Source organism: Cornus florida, unplaced genomic scaffold (genome assembly GCF_030987335.1).
Source record: "Cornus florida cultivar Cherokee Brave unplaced genomic scaffold, ASM3098733v1 CherokeeBrave_3.0.0_Hap2_Chr07, whole genome shotgun sequence".
NCBI lineage: Eukaryota > Viridiplantae > Streptophyta > Magnoliopsida > Cornales > Cornaceae > Cornus > Cornus florida.
In genome coordinates this window covers 66,520,383-66,535,158 of record NW_026775577.1, presented here as the reverse complement: position 1 = coordinate 66,535,158, position 14,776 = coordinate 66,520,383, and positions in this window count along the sequence as shown.

Genomic DNA, 14,776 nt, shown 5'->3' with positions numbered 1-14,776 from the left:
TGTCACTAGACCGTTTTAACGTATTAAGATTGAATCTTTGAAAGAAAATGAGAGTTTAGAATTTAGCTTATTCGAGTTCCCTTTGAAGTCGCGAAGAGTGTTTTTATGACTAAAGATTGAATCTCTGAATGAAAATACCTCAATCAAGGTACCTATTATGTCAGTAGACCATTTTAATTTGCAAAGTTTAAATCTTCGATTGAAAATGCGAGTTTTGAGTTAAACTTATTCGAGTTCCCTTTGTCGTCACGAAGAGTGTTTTAATGAGTAAAGATTGATTCCTTGAATGAAATTACCCCAATCACGGTACCTATTATCTCACTAGACCATTTTAGTGTATCAAGATTGGATCTTCGAAAGAAAAGGAGGGTTGTGAGTTAAACTTATTCGAGTTCCCTTTGACGTCCTAAAGAGTGTTTTAATGAGTAAAGATTGAATCTTTGAATGAAAATACCTCAATCAACGTACCTATTATGTCACTAGACCATTTTGATGTTTAAAGATTAAATCTTTGAAAAAAAATGCGAGTTTTGAGTTAAACTTATTCGAGTTCCCTTTGTCGTCACGAAGAGTGTTTTAATGAGCAATGATTGGAATCTTTGAATGAAATTACCTCAATCAAAGTATCTATATGTCAGTAGACCATTTTAATGTATAAAGGTTGAAATATTGAATTACCTCAATCAAGGTACCTATTATGTCACTAGATCTATTTCATGTACAAAGATTGAATCTTTGAAAGAATGAGAGTTGTGAGTTAAACTTATTCGAGTTCCCCTTAACGACCTGAAGAGTGTTTTAGTGAGTAAGGATTGAATCTTTGAAAGAAAATACCTCAATCAAGGTAGCTACTGTGTCACTAACCTTCTTAAGGTATAAAGATGAAAACTTTGAAGGAAAATGAGAGTTTTGAGTTCAAACTATTCAAGTTCCCTTTGACGTTCCGATTAGCGTTTTAATGAGTAAGACTGAATCTTTGAATGAAAATACCTCAATCAAGGTTCCTATTATGTCACCAGACGATTTTAATGTATAAAGATTAAATCTCTGAAAGAAAATAAGAGTTTTCAGTTAAACTTATTCGAGTTCCCTTTGTCGTCACAATGAGTGTTTCAATAACTAAAAAGTGAATCTTTGAATGAAATTACCTCAATCAAGGTACGTATATGTCACTAGACCATTTTAATGTATAAAGATTGAAATACTGAATCTTTGAAAGAGAGTTAGAGTTTTTGAGTTTAACATATTCGAGGTCCCTTTGAAGTCGCGAAGAGTGGTTTTACTGCTAAAGATAGAATCTTTGTAAGAAAGTGAGAGTTTTGAGTTTAAAATATTCAGGTTCCCTGCGAAGTCGCAAAGAGTGTTTCAATGACTAAAGATTGAATCTTTGAATTAAAATGTCTCAATCAAGGAACCTATAATGTCACCTTTTTAATGAGAGTTTTGAATTAAGCTTATTAGAGTTTCTTAGACGTCCCGAAGAGTCTTGTAATGATGAAAGATTATATCTTTGAATGAAAATACCTCAATTAAGGTACCTATTATGTCAGTAGACCATTTTAATGTATAAAGATTAAGTCTTTGAAAGAAAATGTGAGTTTTGAGTTAAACTTATTCGAGTTCCCTTTGACATCACGAAGAGTGTTTTAATGAGTAAATACTGAATCTTTGAATGAAATTACATCATTCAATGGCCTATTATGTCAGTAGACCTTTTTAATGTATAAAGATTGAATCTTTGAAAGAAAATGAGAGCTTTGAGTTTAACTTATTCGAGTTCCCGATAAGGTTGAGAAGAGTTTTTTTTAGTGAGTAAAGATTGTATCTTTGAATGAAACTACCTCAATAAGGGCACCTATTTTGTTACTAGACCATTTTAATGTCCAAAGATTTCTTTGACAGAAAATAAGAGTTTTTGAGTTAAACGTATTCGAGTTCCCTTTGACGTCACAAAAGAGTGTTTTAATGAGTAAAGATGGAATCTTCGAACGAAATTACCTTAATCAAGGTTCCTATTATGTCATTAGAACTTTTTAACGTGTAAAAATTGAATCTTTGAAAGAAAATAAGAGTTTTGAGATCAACTTATTCGAGTTCCCTATGAAGTCACGGGTCAAGGCACCTATTGTGTCACTAGATTTATTTTTTGTATAATGATTGAATCTTTGAAAGAAAATGAGAGTTTTGAGTTCAACTTATTCGAGTTCCCTATGACATCACGAAAAGTGTTTTAATGAGCAAAGATTGAATCTTTGAATGAAATGACCTCAATCAAGGCACCTATTGTGTCACTGGACCTTTCTAATGTATGAAGATTCAATCTCTGAAAAAAACTGAGAGTTTTAAGTTTAACTTATTCGAGATCCCTATGAAGTCACGGAGAGTGTTTTAATGAGTAAAGAATGAATCTTCGAATGAAAATACCTCAATCAAGGTACCTATTATGTCACTAGCCCATTTCAATGTGTAAAGAATAAATCTTTGAAAGAAAATGAGAGTTTTCAGTTAAAATTATTTGAGTTCCCTTTGACGACACGAAGAGTGTTTTAATGAGTAAAGATAGAATCTTTGAAAGAAATTACCCTGATCATGGTACCTATTATGTCACTAGACCGTTTTAACGTATTAAGATTGAATCTTTGAAAGAAAATGAGAGTTTAGAATTTAGCTTATTCGAGTTCGCTTTGAAGTCGCGAAGAGTGCTTTTATGACTAAAGATTGAATCTCTGAATGAAAATACCTCAATCAAGGTACCTATTATGTCAGTAGACCATTTTAATTTGCAAAGTTTAAATCTTCGACTGAAAATGCGAGTTTTGAGTTAAACTTATTCGAGTTCCCTTTGTCGTCACGAAGAGTGTTTTAATTAGTAAAGATTGATTCCTTGAATGAAATTACCCCAATCACGGTACCTATTATGTCACTAGACCATTTTAATGTATCAAGATGGGATCTTCGAAAGAAAAGGAGGGTTGTGAGTTAAACTTATTCGAGTTCCCTTTGACGTCCTGAAGAGTGTTTTAGTGAGTAAAGATTGAATCTTTGAATGAAAATACCTTAATCAAGGTACCTATTATGTCACTAGACCATTTTGATGTTTAAAGATTAAATCTTTGAAAAAAAATGTGAGTTTTGAGTTAAACTTATTCGAGTTCCCTTTGTCGTCACGAAGAGTGTTTTAATGAGCAATGATTGGAATCTTTGAATGAAATTACCTCAATCAAAGTATCTATATGTCAGTAGACCATTTTAATGTATAAAGGTTGAAAGATTGAATTACCTCAATCAAGGTACCTATTATGTCACTAGATCTATTTCATGTATAAAGATTGAATCTTTGAAAGAATGAGAGTTGTGAGTTAAACTTATTCGAGTTCCCCATAACGACCTGAATAGTGTTTTAGGGAGTAAGGATTGAATCTTTGAAAGAAAATACCTCAATCAAGGTACCTACTGTGTCACTAACATTCTTAAGGTATAAAAATGAAAACTTTGAAGGAAAATGAGAGTTTTGAGTTAAATCTATTCAAGTTCCCTTTGACGTTCCGATTAGCGTTTTAATGAGTAAGACTGAATCTTTGAATGAAAATACCTCAATCAAGGTTCCTATTATGTCACCAGACGATTTTAATGTATAAAGATTAAATCTCTGAAAGAAAATGAGAGTTTTCAGTTAAACTTATTCGAGTTCCCTTTGTCGTCACAATGAGTGTTTTAATAACTAAAAAGTGAATCTTTGAATGAAATTACCTCAATCAAGGTACGTATATGTCACTAGACCATTTTAATGTATAAAGATTGAAATACTGAATCTTTGAAAGAGAGTTAGAGTTTTTGAGTTTAACATATTCGAGGTCCCTTTGAAGTCGCGAAGAGTGGTTTTACTGCTAAAGATAGAATCTTTGTAAGAAAGTGAGAGTTTTGAGTTTAAAATATTCAGGTTCCCTGCGAAGTCGCAAAGAGTGTTTCAATGACTAAAGATTGAATCTTTGAATTAAAATGTCTCAATCAAGGAACCTATTATGTCATTTGACCTTTTTAATGAGAGTTTTGAATTAAGCTTATTAGAGTTCCTTTGACGTCCCGAAGAGTCTTGTAATGATGAAAGATTATATCTTTGAATGAAAATACCTCAATTAAGGTACCTATTATGTGAGTAGACCATTTTAATGTATAAAGATTAAGTCTTTGAAAGAAAATGTGAGTTTTGAGTTAAACTTATTCGAGTTCCCTTTGACATCACGAAGAGTGTTTTAATGAGTAAATACTGAATCTTTGAATGAAATTACATCATTCAATGGACCTATTATGTCAGTAGACCTTTTTAATGTATAAAGATTGAATCTTTGAAAGAAAATGAGAGCTTTGAGTTTAACTTATTCGAGTTCCCGATAAGGTTGAGAAGAGTGTTTTTTAGTGAGTAAAGATTGTATCTTTGAATGAAATTACCTCAATAAGGGCACCTATTTTGTTACTAGACCATTTTAATGTCCAAAGATTTCTTTGACAGAAAATAAGAGTTTTTGAGTTAAACGTATTCGAGTTCTCGTTGACGTCACAAAAGAGTGTTTTAATGAGTAAAGATGGAATCTTCGAACGAAATTACCTTAATCAAGGTTCCTATTATGTCGTTAGAACTTTTTAACGTGTAAAAATTGAATCTTTGAAAGAAAATAAGAGTTTTGAGATCAACTTATTCGAGTTCGCTACGAAGTCACGGGTCAAGGCACCTATTGTGTCACTAGATCTATTTATTGTATAATGATTGAATCTTTGAAAGAAAATGAGAGTTTTGAGTTCAACTTATTCGAGTTCCGTTTGACATCACGAAAAGTGTTTTAATGAGCAAAGATTGAATCTTTGAATGAAATGACCTCAATCAAGGCACCTACTGTGTCGCCGGAGCTTTCTAATGTATGAAGATTCAATCTCTGAAAAAAACTGAGAGTTTTAAGTTTAACTTATTCGAGATCCCTATGAAGTCACGGAGAGTGTTTTAATGAGTAAAGAATGAATCTTCGAATGAAAATACCTCAATCAAGGTACCTATTATGTCACTAGCCCATTTCAATGTGTAAAGAATAAATCTTTGAAAGTAAATGAGAGTTTTCAGTTAAAATTATTTGAGTTCCCTTTGACGACACGAAGAGTGTTTTAATGAGTAAAGATAGAATCTTTGAAAGAAATTACCCTGATCATGGTACCTATTATGTCACTAGACCGTTTTAACGTATTAAGATTGAATCTTTGAAAGAAAATGAGAGTTTAGAATTTAGCTTATTCGAGTTCCCTTTGAAGTCACGAAGAGTGTTTTTATGACTAAAGATTGAATCTCTGAATGAAAATACCTCAATCAAGGTACCTATTATGTCAGTAGACCATTTTAATTTGCAAAGTTTAAATCTTCGATTGAAAATGCGAGTTTTGAGTTAAACTTATTCGAGTTCCCTTTGTCGTCACGAAGAGTGTTTTAATGAGTAAAGATTGATTCCTTGAATGAAATTACCCCAATCACGGTACCTATTATGTCACTAGACCATTTTAATGTATCAAGATTGGATCTTCGAAAGAAAAGGAGGGTTGTGAGTTAAACTTATTCGAGTTCTCTTTGACGTCCTGAAGAGTGTTTTAATGAGTAAAGATTGAATCTTTGAATAAAAATACCTCAATCAAGGTACCTATTATGTCACTAGACCATTTTGATGTTTAAAGATTAAATCTTTGAAAAAAAATGCGAGTTTTGAGTTAAACTTTTTCGAGTTCCCTTTGTCGTCACGAAGAGTGTTTTAATGAGCAATGATTGGAATCTTTGAATGAAATTACCTCAATCAAAGTATCTATATGTCAGTAGACCATTTTAATGTATAAAGGTTGAAATATTGAATTACCTCAATCAAGGTACCTATTATGTCACTAGATCTATTTCATGTATAAAGATTGAATCTTTGAAAGAATGAGAGTTGTGAGTTAAACTTATTCGAGTTCTCCTTAACGACCTGAAGAGTGTTTTAGTGAGTAAGGATTGAATCTTTGAAAGAAAATACCTCAATCAAGGTACCTACTGTGTCACTAACATTCTTGAGGTATAAAGATGAAAACTTTGAAGGAAAATGAGAGTTTTGAGTTAAATCTATTCAAGTTCCCTTTGACGTTCCGATTAGCGTTTTAATGAGTAAGACTGAATCTTTGAATGAAAATACCTCAATCAAGGTTCCTATTATGTCACCAGACGATTTTAATGTATAAAGATTAAATCTCTGAAAGAAAATGAGAGTTTTCAGTTAAACTTATTCGAGTTCCCTTTGTCGTCACAATGAGTGTTTTAATAACTAAAAAGTGAATCTTTGAATGAAATTACCTCAATCAAGGTACGTATATGTCACTAGACCATTTTAATGTATAAAGATTGAAATACTGAATCTTTGAAAGAGAGTTAGAGTTTTTGAGTTTAACATATTCGAGGTCCCTTTGAAGTCGCGAAGAGTGGTTTTACTGCTAAAGATAGAATCTTTGTAAGAAAGTGAGAGTTTTGAGTTTAAAATATTCAGGTTCCCTGCGAAGTCGCAAAGAGTGTTTCAATGACTAAAGATTGAATCTGTGAATTAAAATGTCTCAATCAAGGAACCTACAATGTCATTTGACCTTTTTCATGAGAGTTTTGAATTAAGCCTATTAGAGTTCCTTTGACGTCCCGAAGAGTCTTGTAATGATGAAAGATTATATCTTTGAATGAAAATACCTCAATTAAGGTACCTATTATGTGAGTAGACCATTTTAATGTATAAAGATTAAGTCTTTGAAAGAAAATGTGAGTTTTGAGTTAAACTTATTCGAGTTCCCTTTGACATCACGAAGAGTGTTTTAATGAGTAAATACTGAATCTTTGAATGAAATTACATCATTCAGTGGACCTATTATGTCAGTAGACCTTTTTAATGTATAAAGATTGAATCTTTGAAAGAAAATGAGAGCTTTGAGTTTAACTTATTCGAGTTCCCGATAAGGTTGAGAAGAGTGTTTTTTAGTGAGTAAAGATTGTATCTTTGAATGAAACTACCTCAATAAGGGCACCTATTTTGTTACTAGACCATTTTAATGTCCAAAGATTTCTTTGACAGAAAATAAGAGTTTTTGAGTTAAACGTATTCGAGTTCCCTTTGACGTCACAAAAGAGTGTTTTAATGAGTAAAGATGGAATCTTCGAACGAAATTACCTTAATCAAGGTTCCTGTTATGTCATTAGAACTTTTTAACGTGTAAAAATTGAATCTTTGAAAGAAAATAAGAGTTTTGAGATCAACTTATTCGAGTTCCCTATGAAGTCACGGGTCAAGGCACCTATTGTGTCACTAGATCTATTTATTGTATAAGGATTGAATCTTTGAAAGAAAATGAGAGTTTTGAGTTCAACTTATTCGAGTTCCCTTTGACATCACGAAAAGTGTTTTAATGAGCAAAGATTGAATCTTTGAATGAAATGACCTCAATCAAGGCACATATTGTGTCACTGGACCTTTCTAATGTATGAAGATTCAATCTCTGAAAAAAACTGAGAGTTTTAAGTTTAACTTATTCGAGATCCCTATGAAGTCACGGAGAGTGTTTTAATGAGTAAAGAATGAATCTTCGAATGAAAATACCTCAATCAAGGTACCTATTATGTCACTAGCCCATTTCAATGTGTAAAGAATAAATCTTTGAAAGAAAATGAGAGTTTTCAGTTAAAATTATTTGAGTTCCCTTTGACGACACGAAGAGTGTTTTAATGAGTAAAGATAGAATCTTTGAAAGAAATTACCCTGATCGTGGTACCTATTATGTCACTAGACCGTTTTAACGTATTAAGATTGAATCTTTGAAAGAAAATGAGAGTTTAGAATTTAGCTTATTCGAGTTCCCTTTGAAGTCGCGAAGAGTGTTTTTATGACTAAAGATTGAATCTCTGAATGAAAATACCTCAATCAAGGTACCTATTATGTCAGTAGACCATTTTAATTTACAAAGTTTAAATCTTCGATTGAAAATGCGAGTTTTGAGTTAAACTTATTCGAGTTCCCTTTGTCGTCACGAAGAGTGTTTTAATGAGTAAAGATTGATTCCTTGAATGAAATTACCCCAATCACGGTACCTATTATGTCACTAGACCATTTTAGTGTATCAAGATTGGATCTTCGAAAGAAAAGGAGGGTTGTGAGTTAAACTTATTCGAGTTCCCTTTGACGTCCTGAAGAGTGTTTTAATGAGTAAAGATTGAATATTTGAATGAAAATACCTCAATCAACGTATCTATTATGTCACTAGACCATTTTGATGTTTAACGATTAAATCTTTGAAAAAAAATGCAAGTTTTGAGTTAAACTTATTCGAGTTCCCTTTGTCGTCACGAAGAGTGTTTTAATGAGCAATGATTGGAATCTTTGAATGAAATTACCTCAATCAAAGTATCTATATGTCAGTAGACCATTTTAATGTATAAAGGTTGAAATATTGAATTACCTCAATCAAGGTACCAATTATGTCACTAGATCTATTTCATGTATAAAGATTGAATCTTTGAAAGAATGAGAGTTGTGAGTTAAACTTATTCGAGTTCTCCTTAATGACCTGAAGAGTGTTTTAGTGAGTAAGGATTGAATCTTTGAAAGAAAATACCTCAATCATGGTAGCTACTGTGTCACTAACCTTCTTAAGGTATAAAGATGAAAACTTTGAAGGAAAATGAGAGTTTTGAGTTAAATCTATTCAAGTTCCCTTTGACGTTCCGATTAGCGTTTTAATGAGTAAGACTGAATCTTTGAATGAAAATACCTCAATCAAGGTTCCTATTATGTCACCAGATGATTTTAATGTATAAAGATTAAATCTCTGAAAGAAAATGAGAGTTTTCAGTTAAACTTATTCGAGTTCCCTTTGTCGTCACAATGAGTGTTTCAATAACTAAAAAGTAAATCTTTGAATGAAATTACCTCAATCAAGGTATGTATATGTCACTAGACCATTTTAATGTATAAAGATTGAAATACTGAATCTTTGAAAGAGAGTTAGAGTTTTTGAGTTTAACATATTCGAGGTCCCTTTGAAGTCGCGAAGAGTGGTTTTACTGCTAAAGATAGAATCTTCGTAAGAAAGTGAGAGTTTTGAGTTTAAAATATTCAGGTTCCCTGCGAAGTCGCAAAGAGTGTTTCAATGACTAAAGATTGAATCTTTGAATTAAAATGTCTCAATCAAGGAACCTATTATGTCATTTGACCTTTTTAATGAGAGTTTTGAATTAAGCTTATTAGAGTTTCTTTGACGTCCCGAAGAGTCTTGTAATGATGAAAGATTATATCTTTGAATGAAAATACCTCAATTAAGGTACCTATTATGTCAGTAGACCATTTTAATGTATAAAGATTAGGTCTTTGAAAGAAAATGTGAGTTTTGAGTTAAACTTATTCGAGTTCCCTTTGACATCACGAAGAGTGTTTTAATGAGTAAATACTGAATCTTTGAATGGAATTACATCATTCAATGGACCTATTATGTCAGTAGACCTTTTTAATGTATAAAGATTGAATCTTTGAAAGAAAATGAGAGCTTTGAGTTTAACTTATTCGAGTTCCCGATAAGGTTGAGAAGAGTGTTTTTTAGTGAGTAAAGATTGTATCTTTGAATGAAACTACCTCAATAAGGGCACCTATTTTGTTACTAGACCATTTTAATGTCCAAAGATTTCTTTGACAGAAAATAAGAGTTTTTGAGTTAAACGTATTCGAGTTCTCGTTGACGTCACAAAAGAGTGTTTTAATGAGTAAAGATGGAATCTTCGAACGAAATTACCTTAATCAAGGTTCCTATTATGTCGTTAGAACTTTTTAACGTGTAAAAATTGAATCTTTGAAAGAAAATAAGAGTTTTGAGATCAACTTATTCGAGTTCGCTACGAAGTCACGGGTCAAGGCACCTATTGTGTCACTAGATCTATTTATTGTATAATGATTGAATCTTTGAAAGAAAATGAGTGTTTTAATGAGCAAAGATTGAATCTTTGAATGAAATGACCTCAATCAAGGCACCTACTGTGTCGCCGGAGCTTTCTAATGTATGAAGATTCAATCTCTGAAAAAAACTGAGAGTTTTAAGTTTAACTTATTCGAGATCCCTATGAAGTCACGGAGAGTGTTTTAATGAGTAAAGAATGAATCTTCGAATGAAAATACCTCAATCAAGGTACCTATTATGTCACTAGCCCATTTCAATGTGTAAAGAATAAATCTTTGAAAGTAAATGAGAGTTTTCAGTTAAAATTATTTGAGTTCCCTTTGACAACACGAACAGTGTTTTAATGAGTAAAGATAGAATCTTTGAAAGAAATTACCCTGATCATGGTACCTATTATGTCACTAGACCGTTTTAACTTATTAAGATTGAATCTTTGAAAGAAAATGAGAGTTTAGAATTTAGCTTATTCGAGTTCCCTTTGAAGTCACGAAGAGTGTTTTTATGACTAAAGATTGAATCTCTTAATGAAAATACCTCAATCAAGGTACCTATTATGTCAGTAGACCATTTTAATTTGCAAAGTTTAAATCTTCGATTGAAAATGCGAGTTTTGAGTTAAACTTATTCGAGTTCGCTTTGTCGTCACGAAGAGTGTTTTAATGAGTAAAGATTGATTCCTTGAATGAAATTACCCCAATCACGGTACCTATTATGTCACTAGACCATTTTAATGTATCAAGATTGGATCTTCGAAAGAAAAGGAGGGTTGTGAGTTAAACTTATTCGAGTTCCCTTTGACGTCCTGAAGAGTGTTTTAATGAGTAAAGATTGAATCTTTGAATAAAAATACCTCAATCAAGGTACATATTATGTCACTAGACCATTTTGATGTTTAAAGATTAAATCTTTGAAAAAAAATGCGAGTTTTGAGTTAAACTTTTTCGAGTTCCCTTTGTCGTCACGAAGAGTGTTTTAATGAGCAATGATTGGAATCTTTGAATGAAATTACCTCAATCAAAGTATCTATATGTCAGTAGACCATTTTAATGTATAAAGGTTGAAATATTGAATTACCTCAATCAAGGTACCTATTATGTCACTAGATCTATTTCATGTATAAAGATTGAATCTTTGAAAGAATGAGAGTTGTGAGTTAAACTTATTCGAGTTCCCCTTAACGACCTGAAGAGTGTTTTAGTGAGTAAGGATTGAATCTTTGAAAGAAAATACCTCAATCAAGGTACCTACTGTGTCACTAACATTCTTGAGGTATAAAGATGAAAACTTTGAAGGAAAATGAGAGTTTTGAGTTAAATCTATTCAAGTTCCCTTTGACGTTCCGATTAGCGTTTTAATATGTAAGACTGAATCTTTGAATGAAAATACCTCAATCAAGGTTCCTATTATGTCACCAGACGATTTTAATGTATAAAGATTAAATCTCTGAAAGAAAATGAGAGTTTTCAGTTAAACTTATTCGAGTTCCCTTTGTCGTCACAATGAGTGTTTTAATAACTAAAAAGTGAATCTTTGAATGAAATTACCTCAATCAAGGTACGTATATGTCACTAGACCATTTTAATGTATAAAGATTGAAATACTGAATCTTTGAAAGAGAGTTAGAGTTTTTGAGTTTAACATATTCGAGGTCCCTTTGAAGTCGCGAAGAGTGGTTTTACTGCTAAAGATAGAATCTTTGTAAGAAAGTGAGAGTTTTGAGTTTAAAATATTCAGGTTCCCTGCGAAGTCGCAAAGAGTGTTTCAATGACTAAAGATTGAATCTGTGAATTAAAATGTCTCAATCAAGGAACCTACAATGTCATTTGACCTTTTTCATGAGAGTTTTGAATTAAGCCTATTAGAGTTCCTTTGACGTCCCGAAGAGTCTTGTAATGATGAAAGATTATATCTTTGAATGAAAATACCTCAATTAAGGTACCTATTATGTGAGTAGACCATTTTAATGTATAAAGATTAAGTCTTTGAAAGAAAATGTGAGTTTTGAGTTAAACTTATTCGAGTTCCCTTTGACATCACGAAGAGTGTTTTAATGAGTAAATACTGAATCTTTGAATGAAATTACATCATTCAATGGACCTATTATGTCAGTAGACCTTTTTAATGTATAAAGATTGAATCTTTGAAAGAAAATGAGAGCTTTGAGTTTAACTTATTCGAGTTCTCGATAAGGTTGAGAAGAGTGTTTTTTAGTGAGTAAAGATTGTATCTTTGAATGAAACTACCACAATAAGGGCACCTATTTTGTTACTAGACCATTTTAATGTCCAAAGATTTCTTTGACAGAAAATAAGAGTTTTTGAGTTAAACGTATTCGAGTTCCCTTTGACGTCACAAAAGAGTGTTTTAATGAGTAAAGATGGAATCTTCGAACGAAATTACCTTAATCAAGGTTCCTGTTATGTCATTAGAACTTTTTAACGTGTAAAAATTGAATCTTTGAAAGAAAATAAGAGTTTTGAGATAACTTTTTCGAGTTTCCTATGAAGTCACGGGTCAAGGCACCTATTGTGTCACTAGATCTATTTATTGTATAAGGATTGAATCTTTGAAAGAAAATGAGAGTTTTGAGTTCAACTTATTCGAGTTCCCTTTGACATCACGAAAAGTGTTTTAATGAGCAAAGATTGAATCTTTGAATGAAATGACCTCAATCAAGGCACATATTGTGTCACTGGACCTTTCTAATGTATGAAGATTCAATCTCTGAAAAAAACTGAGAGTTTTAAGTTTAACTTATTCGAGATCCCTATGAAGTCACGGAGAGTGTTTTAATGAGTAAAGAATGAATCTTCGAATGAAAATACCTCAATCAAGGTACCTATTATGTCACTAGCCCATTTCAATGTGTAAAGAATAAATCTTTGAAAGAAAATGAGAGTTTTCAGTTAAAATTATTTGAGTTCCCTTTGACGACACGAAGAGTGTTTTAATGAGTAAAGATAGAATCTTTGAAAGAAATTACCCTGATCGTGGTACCTATTATGTCACTAGACCGTTTTAACGTATTAAGATTGAATCTTTGAAAGAAAATGAGAGTTTAGAATTTAGCTTATTCGAGTTCCCTTTGAAGTCGCGAAGAGTGTTTTTATGACTAAAGATTGAATCTCTGAATGAAAATACCTCAATCAAGGTACCTATTATGTCAGTAGACCATTTTAATTTGCAAAGTTTAAATCTTCGATTGAAAATGCGAGTTTTGAGTTAAACTTATTCGAGTTCCCTTTGTCGTCACGAAGAGTGTTTTAATGAGTAAAGATTGATTCCTTGAATGAAATTACCCCAATCACGGTACCTATTATGTCACTAGACCATTTTAGTGTATCAAGATTGGATCTTCGAAAGAAAAGGAGGGTTGTGAGTTAAACTTATTCGAGTTCCCTTTGACGTCCTGAAGAGTGTTTTAATGAGTAAAGATTGAATATTTGAATGAAAATACCTCAATCAACGTACCTATTATGTCACTAGACCATTTTGATGTTTAAAGATTAAATCTTTGAAAAAAAATGCAAGTTTTGAGTTAAACTTATTCGAGTTCCCTTTGTCGTCACGAAGAGTGTTTTAATGAGCAATGATTGGAATCTTTGAATGAAATTACCTCAATCAAAGTATCTATATGTCAGTAGACCATTTTAATGTATAAAGGTTGAAATATTGAATTACCTCAATCAAGGTACCTATTATGTCACTAGATCTATTTCATGTATAAAGATTGAATCTTTGAAAGAATGAGAGTTGTGAGTTAAACTTATTCGAGTTCCCCTTAATGACCTGAAGAGTGTTTTAGTGAGTAAGGATTGAATCTTTGAAAGAAAATACCTCAATCAAGGTAGCTACTGTGTCACTAACCTTCTTAAGGTATAAAGATGAAAACTTTGAAGGAAAATGAGAGTTTTGAGTTAAATCTATTCAAGTTCCCTTTGACGTTCCGATTAGCGTTTTAATGAGTAAGACTGAATCTTTGAATGAAAATACCTCAATCAAGGTTCCTATTATGTCACCAGACGATTTTAATGTATAAAGATTAAATCTCTGAAAGAAAATGAGAGTTTTCAGTTAAACTTATTCGAGTTCCCTTTGTCGTCACAATGAGTGTTTCAATAACTAAAAAGTAAATCTTTGAATGAAATTACCTCAATCAAGGTACGTATATGTCACTAGACCATTTTAATGTATAAAGATTGAAATACTGAATCTTTGAAAGAGAGTTAGAGTTTTTGAGTTTAACATATTCGAGGTCCCTTTGAAGTCGCGAAGAGTGGTTTTACTGCTAAAGATAGAATCTTTGTAAGAAAGTGAGAGTTTTGAGTTTAAAATATTCAGGTTCCCTGCGAAGTCGCAAAGAGTGTTTCAATGACTAAAGATTGAATCTTTGAATTAAAATGTCTCAATCAAGGAACCTATAATGTCATTTGACCTTTTTAATGAGAGTTTTGAATTAAGCTTATTAGAGTTTCTTTGACGTCCCGAAGAGTCTTGTAATGATGAAAGATTATATCTTTGAATGAAAATACCTCAATTAAGGTACCTATTATGTCAGTAGACCATTTTAATGTATAAAGATTAAGTCTTTGAAAGAAAATGTGAGTTTTGAGTTAAACTTATTCGAGTTCCCTTTGACATCACGAAGAGTGTTTTAATGAGTAAATACTGAATCTTTGAATGAAATTACATCATTCAATGGACCTATTATGTCAGTAGACCTTTTTAATGTATAAAGATTGAATCTTTGAAAGAAAATGAGAGCTTTGAGTTTAACTTATTCGAGTTCCCG